The sequence below is a fragment of the Cricetulus griseus genome, chromosome 2 (assembly GCF_003668045.3).
Source record: "Cricetulus griseus strain 17A/GY chromosome 2, alternate assembly CriGri-PICRH-1.0, whole genome shotgun sequence".
Classification (NCBI taxonomy): Eukaryota; Metazoa; Chordata; class Mammalia; order Rodentia; family Cricetidae; genus Cricetulus; species Cricetulus griseus.
The window spans coordinates 178,971,368-178,987,673 of NC_048595.1; the positions used below are offsets into that span (position 1 = coordinate 178,971,368).

Below are 16,306 nucleotides of genomic sequence, written 5' to 3' on the forward strand. Positions count from 1 at the left end.
ATAGCGCCACCAGCTAACTTCCGATTGGCTCCTTGTCATGAGACAGGCATCTGACTTTCTAGTGAGTAACTTCTGATGGGTTCCTTGTCACGAGACAGGCATCTGACCTCTACGTGACCAAGGCAGGTTTATGGCAAGCACATGTTCGGCTGTAATGGCTGCCAAAAGGGAAGCCGGTTCCTTCAGTAGTCAGAGGAGGTCAAATGTGTTGTATCTTGGGTGAGACTAAAATTGGCATCTACACAGGACCCCAGTCAATGTGTTGTGTGACTAGTTCAGGCTGTATTTGGGAAGTCACGGATCAGGAAAATTACCTTTCAAAGGTTGTTGTCCAGACTAGCTAGTAAGCTACTTCTCTTTGTTCCCCTTTTTTGTATAGGCCCATTCCACAGTGTTATTTTAGGAAATTCCATATTTTTCTGCCAAGAAAACAAGTATTGATAGAATGAAAAACAATGGTTTGTCTTATTTCACTTTCCTCTTCTTGGAAACACAGAAGATTCTGGAAACAGCTAGATCCATGTTCTTCTATGATTGGCCAACACATACTGAGAGGAAAGGGGCAGAACCTGGAAGAGTGTGTAAGTCCTGCCAAACTGACATGAACCTGATGCTTTCCACAGAGGAGGCAGTGGTGGCTTCCTGTGAAGAGACTGGAGCACAATGGACAGTGGTTCCTGCAGCTGAAATACAGTGAATGCATACACTGGGATTTGCTGGTAAGGGGCAGAAGCATTCCGATATAACTTCTAACCCTCACCATCTCTTTTATCTAAAGAGCTGAGAGGTAACAAGACATTTAGGAACATGCCTGAGAGTGGAGATCCTCAGTTGGAAGCTGGGGTGCTTTGGTGGGAGGTGGACAACACAGCCTTATGGGTGGTCTCAGCCTTCAAGTTGAGGTAGACCTAAAGGAAGTGATCTGGATATTGATTTTGGTAAAATATTTTAAATTGTTTTCCCTTGTTTCTTATTCCCCTCTCTAATGTCAGAAGCCAGGCTTGGCGACCCCATACCTAGTTAGATGCCAGAAAGTCTGGCATATCACAGGAGATTCCGGATATCTGCCTGAGAAGGAACTAACACCTATCCCCTCCCCCATTTCCTTAGTTAGTGCTTGAAATAAACACAGGAGATTCAGAATACCTGCCTGAGAACAATTAACTCATCCCTCCCCCCACCTCCTTTTTCTCTGCTCCTCCTTCTCTTTAAAAGGCTCCTTGGTTTCAATAAAGTCGGCCTTGACAATGGAATCTGCTTGGTCCCGCTTCTTCTTTCTCTCCCATTATTTGCAGGCGTGATCCACCTCGGACCCACAAATTACCGGAGCCCCGCGGGCCGGGGCACTCTAACATGGCTGCAAATATGTCTCAGGTAATGGAGAATCTCTGCAGTGTGAGTGAGGTTGTTGTATCTCAGTCTAATCTTGCTTCCTAGTTCAGGGTTAATTATTTAATTCCTTACATCCGGAGGTCTCTGGCCTGTGGAAAAGGGGTCTCTCTGCGTGATGCTTCTGCTGTAGCTGGCTGTGGGAACCTGTGTCTGAAGAATGTTCTTTGCTGTGGTTTTCTTTACTGTAAAGCAGGAGTGCTAAGGATCTTCTCTCCATCTGTGAGGAATATGAGCTGTGTCACGATGTGATGACAGCTGTCATTCAAGCAGGTGTCCTTTTGTAACGCTTGCTTGCTGTGTCACAGCCTTCTCCTTCCCTGTGTTCATATTCAGTGGAAAAATCTTGCAGATGACTATCACACTAGGATCTGCACCACAAATCCGGGATCTATAACAGAAAGAAGGAGAGGAAAACTTAAAGGATAGAACAGCATTTGTGCTTCCAGGGACATTGAGTCTGTGCCCTGTGGGTGATTATCACCTTCAACAGGAAAGTGGGCAATGGTGCCTGTTTAACAGAATTAGCTTCCCTTTTAGGACATTCTCTTTACCCACCCCTTCCTGTCCTGTGTCTGCAGTCAGTTTGAACAAAGTTCTGCAGCTCTGATTTCATGCACAGCTGTCACCATCTATCCTGTAGACAGGTGTTTCCTGTGCAGTGAGTCTGTATATGCTTGGCCTCAAACACTGTAGGATTCTAGGATATTTCTGTTTTGTATTAGACTGTTTTTGTTGTCGAGGCCTAGGCCGTCTCAACCCTAAGCCACAGCAGCCTTGAGGTCCGGGCTGAGAGGGGGAGCGGGGACTTTGAAAGTCCTAGCAATCCGACGGCGATAAACACTAAACACAGGTATCTTGTAATCTTTAGAGAGCTCTCAGTTCCATGTTGTAAAACTAGAGTCTCTTGTTTATTTAGCATCTTCTTGGCTGTTTCTTAACCAGGCTTCCATGGCCACTAGGAGGCCATTTCTCTCCTCCTGACCCCTCTCTGCTTCATGGCTCCTAACTCTCTGTTCTTCTTGTTACTCACACACCTAACCTCCCGCCCAGGTGCAGTCCTATTCAAATGCTTAGTCCTGTAGAGATGCAAACTAGGAGGCATTCTATACTGAGGCTATAATAAACAATAGCAGACCTGCCAGCATTAGCAATACAATACAATACTGGGTGCTCCTGTTTACTAACTATCTATTAGATTGATAGTATTTAAATTTCATACACACTAGTTAGAATTACAGAACAGGCACACATGTTCATAATAAAGTCCAGGTGCTTTCCTCATATTCCCGTCTATTCACTGATGATAAACCTCCATATAGCTATGTGTTGGTGATGGGGAAGTAAGCAAGAGAAAAGCAGTTTCTGCTACCTGAGGTTCATTATACTGTGGGAGGCTGACAGCAAGTGAGCCAAGAAAAATACACATTCTGTGGCAGCAAGTGCTATGGAAAGACAGAAACATAGTGAAAGAATGATGAATAATAGAGGCAGGTACAATTTTTTCTTCTATCTATTTTTGAGACTTTCATAAATACCTATGACAAAATATGATCATAATCCCCAATTCTCTCCTCTGGCTTCCTCTACATCCTCCCCAACACACCTTCCTCTCAACCACATGTGTTTTTCTAGTAACCAACTAAATTCAGTTAGTGTTTTACATATGCTCATGGGTATATGGCCATTCACTGGAGCATGGGAAACCTACCAGTGGCCATACCATCAGTAAAAAATGGTTCTCCTCCCTCACCCTGCCCCACAGCAATCATGTAAGAACCCCCGGAAGCTCAGGCCTCCAGAATCTTTTCCCAGGACCTCGACCACCCCAATCACCATGAGGAAGAGGAAACTTGATGCAAACAGCAAGAGGCTTTAATGAAAGGTAGACATTTGTACAAACGGGCTCTCTCAGCATGCAGGCTAGAGAGCAGCCCCACCCCCCAGGCACAGGTGTTTTTAAAGGCAAAAACCACAAGCTTAGGGAGGGGTGTGACCAGAGTCATGGGTTCCTAGGAGGCCCTTTGTCTTGAGGAGAGGGCTGGGAATCAGATGGCCTCCTGACCCACCAGTTGTAAAACCTGCAGACCTCAGGATATGCTTATCTTGCTTGAGCAAATGGTAGCTATCTCTTTGTTTCATAGGGACCCTTAATTGTTAATTATTGACACATTGGCCAGTGGGGCAATCTGTTTCCTCCATGAGCCCCTTGAGGAGGGTGGCCATCTGGGAATTCTTGGTACCCAGTTATCTTATGGCCTTGTAAGCTGGTAAATTCCAGGCCCTAAGTCATAGTAGTGGCCTTAGTTTCTGGGTTAGGCTGCCCTACATTCAGTTTGGAGAGTTTCCTTATCTGGGCTATATTTCTTTGCTAATTTTTAAGTCTTTCAATCAACTGCTGCTAGAAGCTCTGCGAGGGATAAGGCCTGAAGATCATCCACTCCTGTTTGCCAGGATTTAGACTAGCTTAGTCTCATTTTGACCTCTCTTGAAGCTTCTGGGGGTTATGTGTCAAAGTTCTGACCAATAAGGCTCTAACAGACTTCTAAAGAGGTGAGGAAGGGAAGGATATGTTTCTGGGCAACGTTTTTAAAACTCATTTTTTTTTCAACTGATAAGCAATGGTATATATCCATCTGTACAACGTGCTATTTCAACACACATCTACAGTACATAAGATCTCAGCATGAGTGGCAGGTCCATGACTTCAGGCATTTATCATTGCTGTGTGTGGGATCATTCACAATCTTCTCTACTAGCTATTTTGAAATATTTGCTTTCATCTATATTTATCCTACTGTGCTGCAGAACATTGGAAGTTATCTTCCTTTCCAACTGCACCCCTGCATCATTAACCACTCCTTTGATTCCATTTCACCCACTTTGTAGCCTCTGGTTCTCCCTGAAGATCAGCTTTCAACTTCCACATGCAAGTGGGGACAAGCAGGGTCTGTCTGTCTATACCTGACTGCTGCTTAAAATAATGTGTTTCTTTTGTATTCATATTGCTGCAAATGGCATCATTTTTATGGCCAAATAATATTTTGCTATGTGTGTATAATATTTACAAATGAGTCTTCTGTCAGTAGTATTTACATTTTTTTAGATCCTGGTTTATAGCCTTTTTTGTTTTTTGGTTTCTTCTTTTTTAAAAAATTCATTTATTTTTTACATTTCAATCCCAGTTCCCCCTCCCTTCCCTCCTCTCTCTCCCCCTCCCCCTCCTCTTATCTGCTCCACCGAGAGGTTAAGGGCTCCCCTAAGAAGTCTACTAATTCTGTCCCATCATCTAGTTGAAGCAGGACCAAGGCACCTCTCCAACCCCACACCCCTGTGTCTAGGCTGGGCAAGGTATCTCTCCATATAGAACGGGCTCTACTAAGTCAGTTTGTGCATTGGTGTTAGATCTTGGACCCACTGCCAGTGGCCTCATGCATTGTCCCAATCACACCATTGTCACCTATATTAAGGGAGTCTAGTTTGGTCTTATGCAGGTTCCCTATTTGTCAGACCTGAGTCAGTGATCTCTCACTAGCTCCGGTCAGCATTTCTGTGGGTTTCCCATCATGGTCTTGACTCCTTTGTTCATATTTTGCTCCTCCCTCACTTTGATTGTACTCCAAGAGCTTGGCCCATTGGTTAGCTGTGGATTTCTGCATCTGCTTCCATCTGTTTCTGGAAGAGGGTTCAAGCTTCTCTAGGTTTATAGATTGCAGGCTGGGTATCTTTTGCTTTATGTCTGGTATTCCATTATGAGTGAGTACATGCTAGATTTATCTTTCTGGTTTTGGGTTACCTCACTCAGGATTTTTTTCTAGCTCTGTCCATTTGCCTATGAATTTTAGGATGAGTAGTACTCCATTGTGTAAATATCCTACATTTTCTTTATCCATTCTTCAGTTGAGGGACATCTAGGCTGTTTCCAAGTTCTGGCTATTACAAATAATGTTGCTATGAACATAGTTGAGCAAATGTCCTTGTGGTATGAATGTGCCTCCTTTGGGTATATGCCCAACAGTGGTATTACAGGGTCTTGAGGTATGTTGATCCCTAATTTTCTGAGAAATCAAGGCAGGTGCAGTTTTTATAACCTGATGTGGATATAAATGCTAAATCCTGCCTAGTTGAGAAAGGGGATTAAGGTAATAGCCATGTGGCTACTGGGGGAGAGCAACAAGGAAAGGTAGCAGTCACTAAGTACAAAGTACTGAGATAAGAAGGGAGCCTGAGATACCAGGGTGACTGGAATTCAGACATGAAAGACCCCAGAAGTGTAATAATTAAATTCAAAGGTATGTTGTATATAGTGTGTACATTGTATACCTAATCAACTTTCCCTGAGTGAAATGGGGATCTTATGGTGGTTCTCAGAATTGACTTAACATGACATGACTTCAGTGTCAATAGGATAACTCTAGCTGTTTGATCATCAATGTTGTTGCAAGAACAATCACAGGAAATAAAGTAATGTCAGTGACATAATCAACACTGGAATTGAAGAGGTCTTGAATAATGACAGAAATATGACTTCTGAGCTAAATGCCCAATAATCAAACTCAGGTCTTTAAGCCTGTCAGAAAGAGTACTTACCTTCTGAGTAATCTTGCTGAATTCCATATTCATATTTTTAGATAGGGTCTCAAGTAGCCCAGGCTAGCCTGTAGCTCAATATGTACTAACAACAACCTGGAGGCACTGACACTCTTACCTCTGCTCCCTGAGTTGCAGAATTACAGGGATCCACAAGCAGCTGCATTTGATGAGGTGCTGGGGATAGAACCCAAAGCCTTCTTCATGCTGGGAAATCTCTCTATCAATTGACCTACATCTGCAGTCCACAGTTAGATTGCTTCCATAAAATAAAAGTTTTAAAAGAAAACAGTGACTTAAATGATTTGAGATTCTGAAATATTGTATTGACAAAATGATGTTAACACAGACTTCAAGAGTAAGAGTTTTATGTTATTGCAAGGTTATATTCTTCACAGAGTTGAGTTCCAAGTCATGAAAAAGACAGAAAGTAAGTAAATATAAGCAAATTAATAGTTATTTCAACCAAATACAATAAATGGACTTACTGATGTCTTTTGAAAGCAAAAATAAAAGACATGGGGTGATGGTAGTGCACCCCTTTCTCCAATCTGATGGAGGTAATTCCTCAACTGAGATTTTATCCTCCAAAAGGACTCTAGTTATCTTATTGACCAAAAATAACTAGCACAACATATATGGCAACTAGTCAACATGAGAACATAACTGAGGCTGCAGCATAGTGAAAGAACACACTCAAGCCCAAAGGCATCTTCAGTCTCTTGCAACTCACTCTTCCTCTTTCTTTCAGTTCACTTTTCCAACACAGCCATGGGTCAGTTATTCTCTGGTACAGATAAGAATGAAGGCCATGGAGATATGGAGTTCAGCTTAACTGCATATTTTAAGAAGATTAAGAAAGAAAACAAAATCATTTCTCAGGAAACCATACGTTCAATTGAGCTACACCTGACAAAAGGAGACATTCGGAGGGCAAACTCTGCAATCAGTGATGCATTAAAAAATATTGATAATGCCCCAATAAACGTTGCTGTCACAGGAGAGTCTGGAGCAGGGAAGTCCAGCTTCATCAATGCCACGAGGGGAGTTGAGCATGAAGACGAAGGTGCAGCTGAAGTTGGGGTAACAGAGACAACCATGAAGATAACTTCATACAAACAACCCAAAATTAAAAGTTTAACTATGACCCGTCCAGCAGGCCAGGTTATTCGCGGGTCTCGAGGGGGTTGTCACCTAAAGGGGTCATGAGGGCGAGAAAGGAATGGAGACCAAGCGGCTCAAGAAAGGACAAGAGTCCGTCTGTGCAATGTCAAGGTCTCATTTATTGAAAGGTAAAGCTTGCTTATATGCAGGAGATTTTTACTCAGGGCGGGGTAAGGGAGCAGGAGGAATGGAAAATTTTCAAGAGGAAATAGAGGCAAGGTAAATCTTAGCCCATGGTCCCATTGTTAGCGAACCGCAGCTATTTCTGAGAAAAGGGAGAACATTTTGCAACATGTATTGTGCAGCTTAACCGGAAAAAACATCTTGTAGTCGAAGCGATTCTGGTCATCTAACAATGATTAACTCTTGATTCAGTATGAGGCCCCTTTTGGCCCTCGACATCTCCCCCTTCTGTATACAAAAAGGGATGATGAATCTTATTATCAAGAGAGCCCCTGTCTTAGGCCGCATAGGCTGCGCCCCTGGACAGGCAACGTGCCTTGTTGAGCCGGTCTTGACGACCTCTGTACGTTGTTGCCCCCTGTTCCAGGACCTATGCATACTCCCGTCATTGAGTACTCCCTTGCTGCATCAATCTTGAGTTATTAAACCTGAGTCCTTGATTACTGAACCTGAGCTCTTGCTGCGACCCTCGCTCCTCCCCCGGGTCAGCTGCTACTAATTTGTGGTAATGGACCGAAATACTTTTAGGTAAGGCCGAATCAATTTGTCTTTTAATAAGCTGGGTTAGCCGTTGAAGGGCCCATGGGCCAAAAGAAAGAAGCAATAGGAAAACAATTAAGGGGGCTATAATAGTTGGGAGTAAAGTAGACAACCAGGGGGATCCCTGTAGCAAATTTGAGAACCATCCTTTTTGGTTCTCAAACTCTCTCTTTCTTTTAGCCAACCGTTCTCTCAGGATTTCCATAGACTCTTTGACAATGCCAGTATGGTCAGCATAGAAACAACATTCTTCCCTTAAAGCAGCGCAAAGGCCACCTTCCTTAAGGAACAGGAGATCCAGCCCTCTTCTATTTTGCTAAACCACCTCGGATAGAGAGGTCAGCGATTTTTCCAGAGCACTGATGGATCTTTCTGTGGCCTCAAGATCCGTGTTCATAGCTATTTGTAATTGCAACAGTTGATTGTTTTGTACAAGGGCAGCTGTTCCGGTTCCTATACCGGCAACAAGGCCACCAATCCCCAGCATAAGGGCAATGGTCATAGAGACAGGCTCTCTCAGCACTCTGTGCTGTGCCTGTGAGACCAGGATCTCCCCTGAATAGTATTTGATTTGAGGCAAAAGCTGTACCAAAATGCAATATTCATGTGAAACATCAAGGCTTAAAGCAAATATACAGGGTGTTAATCCTGTGTTACAAGCCCAATAGGTACCATTGGGTGCCTCAAGATAGTAGCTTCCTATATAGGGAATTATAGTTTTATTGCAAAACTGGGTGTAACTGGAGGGCACCTTTCCTAAACAAAGCCCTTGTCCTGAAACTCCGGGCAGGGTAAGTTGGTGAGGGACAGCCCTGCACCTTGCTGATGGGGAGGTGATATTGGATGTACTGGCCATAAAGGCAATCCCTTCATAATAGGGGGGCTCAGCAGACAAGCAGAGCCAGCAATCTCGAGTAGAATTAGGACTGGATGCATTGAGTGCTAGATAGGCTCCCTGTACCAAATTGAATAATCTATCTACAGTGCCTGGATCTGGGCTAATAGAAGGGGTAATTGGGGTAAGCTTAGGGGTAGACGACTGGGTAGGAGTCTGAGCAGCTTAGGCAAAGTCTTTATCCCTCGATCGGGGAGGACCGGATTTGGGCCTACAGGTAGCATTCTTAGGGGGTCTTTGTTCATGACCGTCTCTGTCTTAGGTTAGTTCGACCTTGCCACCTTACTGACTTTACCCGTCTTTGGGTGATAAAAACCCGCCATCCAGGGGTCCCGTGTCTTAGGTTTAGTCAAGGAGGGAAGGAAGTTGCCCGTCGTTGAGGCAGCCATTTGTACCCGGGGCTACCAGTGTTGCATGCCTAGGGATGGCAAGTATGGCTCTAAAGCCTGTGACTAGATCTGTAACAGTTTAGAAAAATTAAGCCTCTCTTGACCCAAGGGGTTGCCTGGTTCGCTCTGCTCGTCACGCTGCTCATCACCTGGGTTCTGGATCCGGTGATACTGTACGGAGACAAAATCTTTAGAGAGAAGTGAATCTATCTGACTTTTTATAAAGCGAGTCATTCTTTGGAGAGCTCACGGGCCAAAAGAAATCAGCAGCAATAGTCCTATAAGAGGTCCCAGGAGAGATGGTAGCAAACTAGAAAGCCAGGGGGAGGTTGAAAACCAATTTTTATACCAGGACTCTTGTTGTTCTCTTTGTTTCTTTCTCTCCTCTAGATTTTTTTTTTTTTATTTTTTCTATACTATCTTTTACTAACCCAGTTATCTTTGTAAAAACAGCACTCTTTTTTGAGAGCTGCACAGAGTCCGTCTTCTTTGAGGAAAATTAAATCCAGTCCTCTCCTGTTTTGCAGTACCACTTCTGACAGGGAGACCAGAGGGTCCTTTAGATTTTGGAGTCCTGTTTGTAGTTCTTTTATATCTTTATCTACTGCTTTGGACAATTGAGTCAAATGTGCATATTGCCGTTTGGAAGTTATTAGGGAAGCTATTCCTGTTCCGGCTCCAGCTGCCCCTAAGCCCAGCATGACAGCTAAGGTGATGGCTGAAATGGACTCTCTCTTGTGACAGGGCCTCTCCTCCCAGCTAGGGAGCAGCTCCTCCGGGGCCTGTGCTGTTAGGTGGGGCAAAAGCTGTAACAAAACGCAATAATCTTTACTCTCTAGAAACTGAAAGATGGAAAAAAGGCGGTGAGTCCCTGAGAGCAAGCAAAATAAGTTCCATCAGGTGCAGCTACATATGTAGATGACTGGCTAATAATGATAGTTTGGCTGTACATTGGCTGTAAGGGTTCTGGGAAATGGAGTTCCGGTCCTCTAATACGGAGGCCTTTGCCTGAGACCTGACTTAAGGTCAAGCCCTCATGATTCACGGAATGCCATCTTAGTGAGGAAGTCTCATTAGTGAAGAGAAGATTTTTGAAAGTTAGCATGTCCTCATAGAAGGGTGGCTTAGGGGAAAAGCAAATCCAGCATTCCTGATGGTGAGAATTATTAAGGGACTGTAAGGCTAAAGCAGAAGCATTTACCATGGATTTAAGGCCTGAGAATTCCAGTCCTTTAGGACTGTGGGGGTTTTTATAGTCGTCAGGCAGCTCAGAATCTAATGCCTCTAGGAGATGGTAGAGGACTAAAAACCAGTTTTTCGAGGATGGCGTCAATCTGAAACTTAATGAATCTGGTTAGTTTTTGAAAAGGTAGAGGTGACAATTTAAGTAGTTAATCTAGTAGAACAGGCAAGGTAGGAATTAGTAAGTGCCTGCAATTCCCTGATAAAGGGGAGGGGTGGAAGAATAACAGACCCAACAGTCCTCTATAAGGGAGTGGTTGGCTTGATGAAGGGCCTGAACAGTAGGGTTAATTAAGGAGAGAATAAGGTAAAAATGGTCAGAGGTTCCCTAGTCTGGAAAGGCCCCAAAGGCTAAAGCACATAAATCAACTATCAGGGGGGAATAGGAGGGGGTGGTCGTAATAGTTGTGGAAACATTGGCAGCATCACTGGCTTGGTTGAGGATCATCCAGGTGTAGTTGTAGATCTGATAAGGGTTTCCAGCAGCAATGGCAATTGAAGGTGGGAAACATAAGTAGCCAAAAAGACAGCATCTTTTATCTAGAATTAAGCAGAATTAAAAGGCTTCTCAGGGGCTTCCCCTGGGTGGATTATTTAGTTTTAAAAGGCATTTAGGCAACCATCTAGCATTATTGGCCTGAGTATCAAAAATCCATGCATGTCCTTTTCCCCAAATGAGGACTGGATCAGATCTGTGCCATTTGTAAGTTAGGGGATCTTTCCATAAGGCTTGAGTATAATTTTGAGCCATTGATGGATGCCAGAGGCTATCCTCGGCTGATTAAGGCATGCCCCACCACTGCCTGGCTTGTGGGCTAGCCTCATATCTGGCCACTGCTACAGAAGCATGGAGGCAGGCGTTTCACTCCCCCAAGTGCTGCGTCCCCAAAGGCCCAGCCATCCCGAGCTGCTACAGGCAGCTGGGCGGGACTAGGCCACAAGGGCTGTCCCAGTAGCACCGGTCTCAGGAATTAAGCACAAAATTGCTGGAAAGCTTTGTTAGTATATCCAGACCCATTATCTGTTTTTATAACTTTTGTCATTCCCATGTAAGCAAAACATCTTAAACAGTGACTTATAACATGCCTGATGGCTTCTCCTGTTTGTGGAGTGGCACATTTTTAACTTGCCAAACTCTGTAATGTGAGTCACATCCATTTGCCATAAATGGTTGGGGAGCAGGCCTTGAGGATTCATCCTTAAATTAGCCATAGCCATATTGTGGACCTATTTTACATTGTTTGATGATTTGACCAGCAGTCTCTCTGGTTAAGCCAAATTTCTTACTTAGACTTTTGCTATTATGAAGAAAGTTACAAGCCTGTCAAGCTTTTTCTATTTGAGGCAAATCAACTGATTTTGTTAATCAGTTAATTCATTCCATTTGGCCAGTAATCAGTGAAAGGCCTATTTAATAGGTTCCCAATGTGACCCATAAACATGATAATTCTCTTAGGTGAATAACATTTTGAATTTGCTCAAATTAATCTAATATTGGATCCTATGTATGGAATTGTCTCTATTGCCATAAGATCCTTGAAGACATAGTGACTGTCAGAATATAAATTAAATGAATTATTTACCAGGATTTAAAAGACCATTATAACAGCTTGCAATTTAATTATTTGAGCTGAAGTCAGAGCTGTCTGCTCTATTTCTTTGTATTAATAACCTATATAAGTGACTCTCCCAATAGAACCATTGGTAAAAATTAACATAGCATATTTTTATAGGACTGCTTTTTACAATTTTGGAAATACAAAAATGCATTAGTGCAAACTGTAACAGTTCATGAGCTAGAAACTGATTATTAATTCTTCCTGAAAACTGAGCAAAGACAATCACCCATAAATCATTGTTCTGAAACCATCAATTAAACTGTTGCTTAGAGTAGGAGACATGTATCATACTTTGTTCTCTTTTAAAATACTTTCTAAAACATTGAACAAATGCGCATTTGGGTGTCAGCAATATCGGGGAAGCTGCACACCCCAGCAAGGGTTACAGGCTCCTTATACAGAAAAAAACACAGATCAGCATACAGGCAAGAGGCATAAAGTGATTGATTACAAAGTATGATGTCATGTTAGAGTGGTCACCCAGGTGTGACTTGCTTTTCTACAAAGGAAAAACCATAGAATGTACCCTGGGAAGTCCTTGATTGTTTGTTGGCCAGCCAGGTGTGACCCAAGAGGATTGTTTTGGCGATTGGCCCTGTCTAAACCATAGGACGTGCCCGGGGTTGGGGCCAACCCCCTTGTAATGGGCCAAGGCCTGTGGGAAACTTTTTCTCTCTGTGAACTAAAATCTTTTAAAACTTTTTCTCTCAGCAAACTAAAATATTTTATTCCCCCATCTTTTTTTGTGAGGTTTTAATCCTAAAGCCCATGGTCCTGCTTATTGCCTGAGAGCCTGATATTGCTGATTAAGAACTAGGGCTTGGGTTATGGATAAGCATTCTTTAATATAGGTATATCTGGATCATTATCTCCTTATAGAATATTACTTAAAGGATTTAAATCATCATTAGATGTCCAAAAAAATACTTAACCAATGAATATTTTATAACAATTTCTAAAAAACTCATTTAAAAGATTTTTAAATTATCTTTTCTAATTGTTATCTATTAAGCCCCAATTTCTTTAGAATATAACATATGTCTTTAACAGTTCTCTAGATTTATTTAGAGTTTTTGAGTAGCCTTTTCTAATCTAATCTTTGAGGCTGACAAGCTGATAAGACCTCACTTGCATGTTAGCTGACCTGCCAAGCTGTGAATCTAACAGGTTGGCTCTTTTTTGAGGCTTCTCATAAATCCTTCTCAAAATCATGTATCAACCCTTATTTTCTAGATGTCCTTTTTTAACCATAAAATTTTAGTAAGACCTACATCCTCTCATCTGCCAAATTTTATAGTATCATAGATTCCTCATATCTCTAAGCTAATGCTATAAACTTTTGCTAACTTTTTAATTGACTATTTTCTAGGGCTCAAATCATAATTTTTTCTGTTAAGACATTGACTCATTAACTGGATGCTCTTTTGACTCTATTAAAGTGAATTTGATATTTTTTAAACAATATCCAAGGCAATGTAAATATCTCTAATCATATCCAAGGCAATTTAGGCATTTCCATTCATCCGCATTCATAAATTCACAATCACATCACGCATCCAGGTGTGGCCACACCGTTCATTCATAACTTGCATACGTCTCACATTTCTCCTTTTGCCTAGGCTATGATCAGCTTGTAGAAAAGAAAAATCCTAATTGAAATTTTGAACATAGTAGCTTATAGTCAATCATTGAAATATGAGCATCCAAAATTTGAACAATTCTAAGCTTAAATATGTTGCCTTTTCTTTTCTATAAGTCTCAAAAACAGTTTCTGTCTGGCTGTATCAATAGCATTTATATACATTAATTAGCCATCAACCATGGTGGCATCTCCCAAGGCTGTAAGTTGCAGCCTTCAAGCTTGACCGCCTCTAAGAAATGCTGCCAGCAACGAGAAGACCAGTGAGTCCTCTGTGGCTTGCAAGTATGCAGAGCCCCAGGAGGGTGAGAGCACAGGCTGAGGGAATAGGGGAAGGTCAGTCATTGGCTTCTGTACATGACAATGGTCGCGACTTCTGAAGGAAGTCTTTAACAGTCAGCAAGAGGCGAGACCTCTCACCAACGAGTTCAGGGCTCTGAATGACGTCCCTGAGAAGAGCCCAATAATTAAGAATAACTTCAGGAACATTTTTTTTTTAGGGGGGATTTAATTAATGGCGGAGGAGACTTAATCAATGGGGGACTTAAATTTTTTTCCCGAATATCCTCATCTATGAGAGAAGGTGTGCGTGACTCCGAGGGAGGGCCTTTAGCTTTTGTTTTTGTGCCGTCAGTCTGACTCCCTTTTGTCTCATAGTTTTCAGACAAGTCATTCAGGAAATCTTCTGCTAGAGCAAGCAGGTGAGAAACCTTTCCTTCTGTCTCAGATTCCTTAAGAATATCTCTAATAACTCCATAAAAACTAAAGAAGGAATCTGGGATCTCCTCTCCCTTTTTGAGGAGACCATTAATATCCTTTCCCACTTTATTCCAACTTAGTGGATGAATGCCAGGCCCATGAATCACCAGCCAAGGACATTTCTCCTCCACAAAACAAACAAACAAACAAAAAAATTAAAGAGATCCTTTTTCTTAACTCTACTTCCTCTCTCCCTAAGACTACTCTTTATTTCTCTGATAAAGAGGGCCTCCTTAGAGGCTGAATTGCCCATGACGATAATGGGACAGCAGTACTTACCTCGAGACAGACCGGTGCACGAGCGATGCAGGGCGTCTCCATTTTGGGTCGGCTAGCCTCTTCTTCTCTTGGCGCTGTCCGGAGACCACCGTACCTCGAGCCCCACGTTTGGGCGCCACTTGACCCGTCCAGCAGGCCAGGTTATTCGCGGGTCTCGAGGGGGTTGTCACCTAAAGGGGTCATGAGGGCGAGAAAGGAATGGAGACCAAGCGGCTCAAGAAAGGACAAGAGTCCGTCTGTGCAATGTCAAGGTCTCATTTATTGAAAGGTAAAGCTTGCTTATATGCAGGAGATTTTTACTCAGGGCGGGGTAAGGGAGCAGGAGGAATGGAAAATTTTCAAGAGGAAATAGAGGCAAGGTAAATCTTAGCCCATGGTCCCATTGTTAGCGAACCGCAGCTATTTCTGAGAAAAGGGAGAACATTTTGCAACATGTATTGTGCAGCTTAACCGGAAAAAACATCTTGTAGTCGAAGCGATTCTGGTCATCTAACAATGATTAACTCTTGATTCAGTATGAGGCCCCTTTTGGCCCTCGACATAACTATATGGGACCTGCCTGATGTTGGAACTCAGAAATTTCCACCAAAAGATTATCTGAAGAAAGTAGAATTCCAAAAGTATGACTTCTTCATTATAGTTTCTGCTGCTTGTTTTATAAAACTTGAACTAGACCTTGCCAAAACAATCAGATTTATGAAAAAGAATTACCACTTTGTGAGAACCAAGGTGGACTTTGATTTAGACAATGAAAAGAAATGCAAACCACGTACCTTTGACAGAGAAAAGACCCTACAGCAGATCTGAAGCTCCTATGTGAATACCTTTAGGGACAATCAAATGGAAACACCACAGGTTTTCTTGATTTCTAACCACAGTTTATCTGACTACGATTTTCCAGTCCTGATGGACACCCTGACTGATGATCTTTCTAATCAAAAGCGCCACAATTTTGTGCTTTCCTTGCCCAATATTACAGAGGCAGCCATTCAAAGAAAGTGCAATGTTATAGAGCAGTTCATCTTGTTACAAGCTTCCATGCTTAGATGGTTCACTGTTCCTCATGTACTTGGCAAGGACTGTGACATGGAGAAGCTGGTGACAAGTTTAAACCACTATCGAGTTCTCTTTGGAGTGGATGATGCATCCCTAGAAGTCATTGCTAAGGATTCCCAAGTGCCTGTTGAACAACTGAAAAAAAATAATTCAATCTCCTTATTTGTTGGAAGCTAAGAATGGAGAAAAATTAGAATAAAAGCTTTTCAAGTATTTGGAGAAATTTTCAATGACTGCTTTTAGGAAAAGCTCTTACTATCAACTTCTTTTCCTTGACACAGTGACTGAAGATGCCAAAGTTCTCCTTAGAGAGACATTTAAAAAACTAGTTCAAGCTCAGCCTATCCACAACCACTGACTGTGACAATATCAAATGGTTCACACCAGGAAGTAATTACATAAATTACCCCCTGACATATTTTCTCTACACTGGCCAATTCAATATCACCATGGAAAAATTTAAGGATAAGGGTCATATGAGTTAATATGTTAGAATCTGGCAATCCCCAATCCTTTTTTTTCAACTCTACATTTCCCCACACTTTCCTCTGTGTCTTTCAAC

At 42.4% G+C, this 16,306-nt stretch overlaps 1 pseudogene; it reads left to right on the plus strand.

The window, feature by feature from the left end:
* Positions 1 to 6,740: 6,740 nt before the first annotated feature.
* LOC100760341 lies at positions 6,741 to 15,943 on the plus strand (annotated as a pseudogene).
* Positions 15,944 to 16,306: the final 363 nt, after the last annotated feature.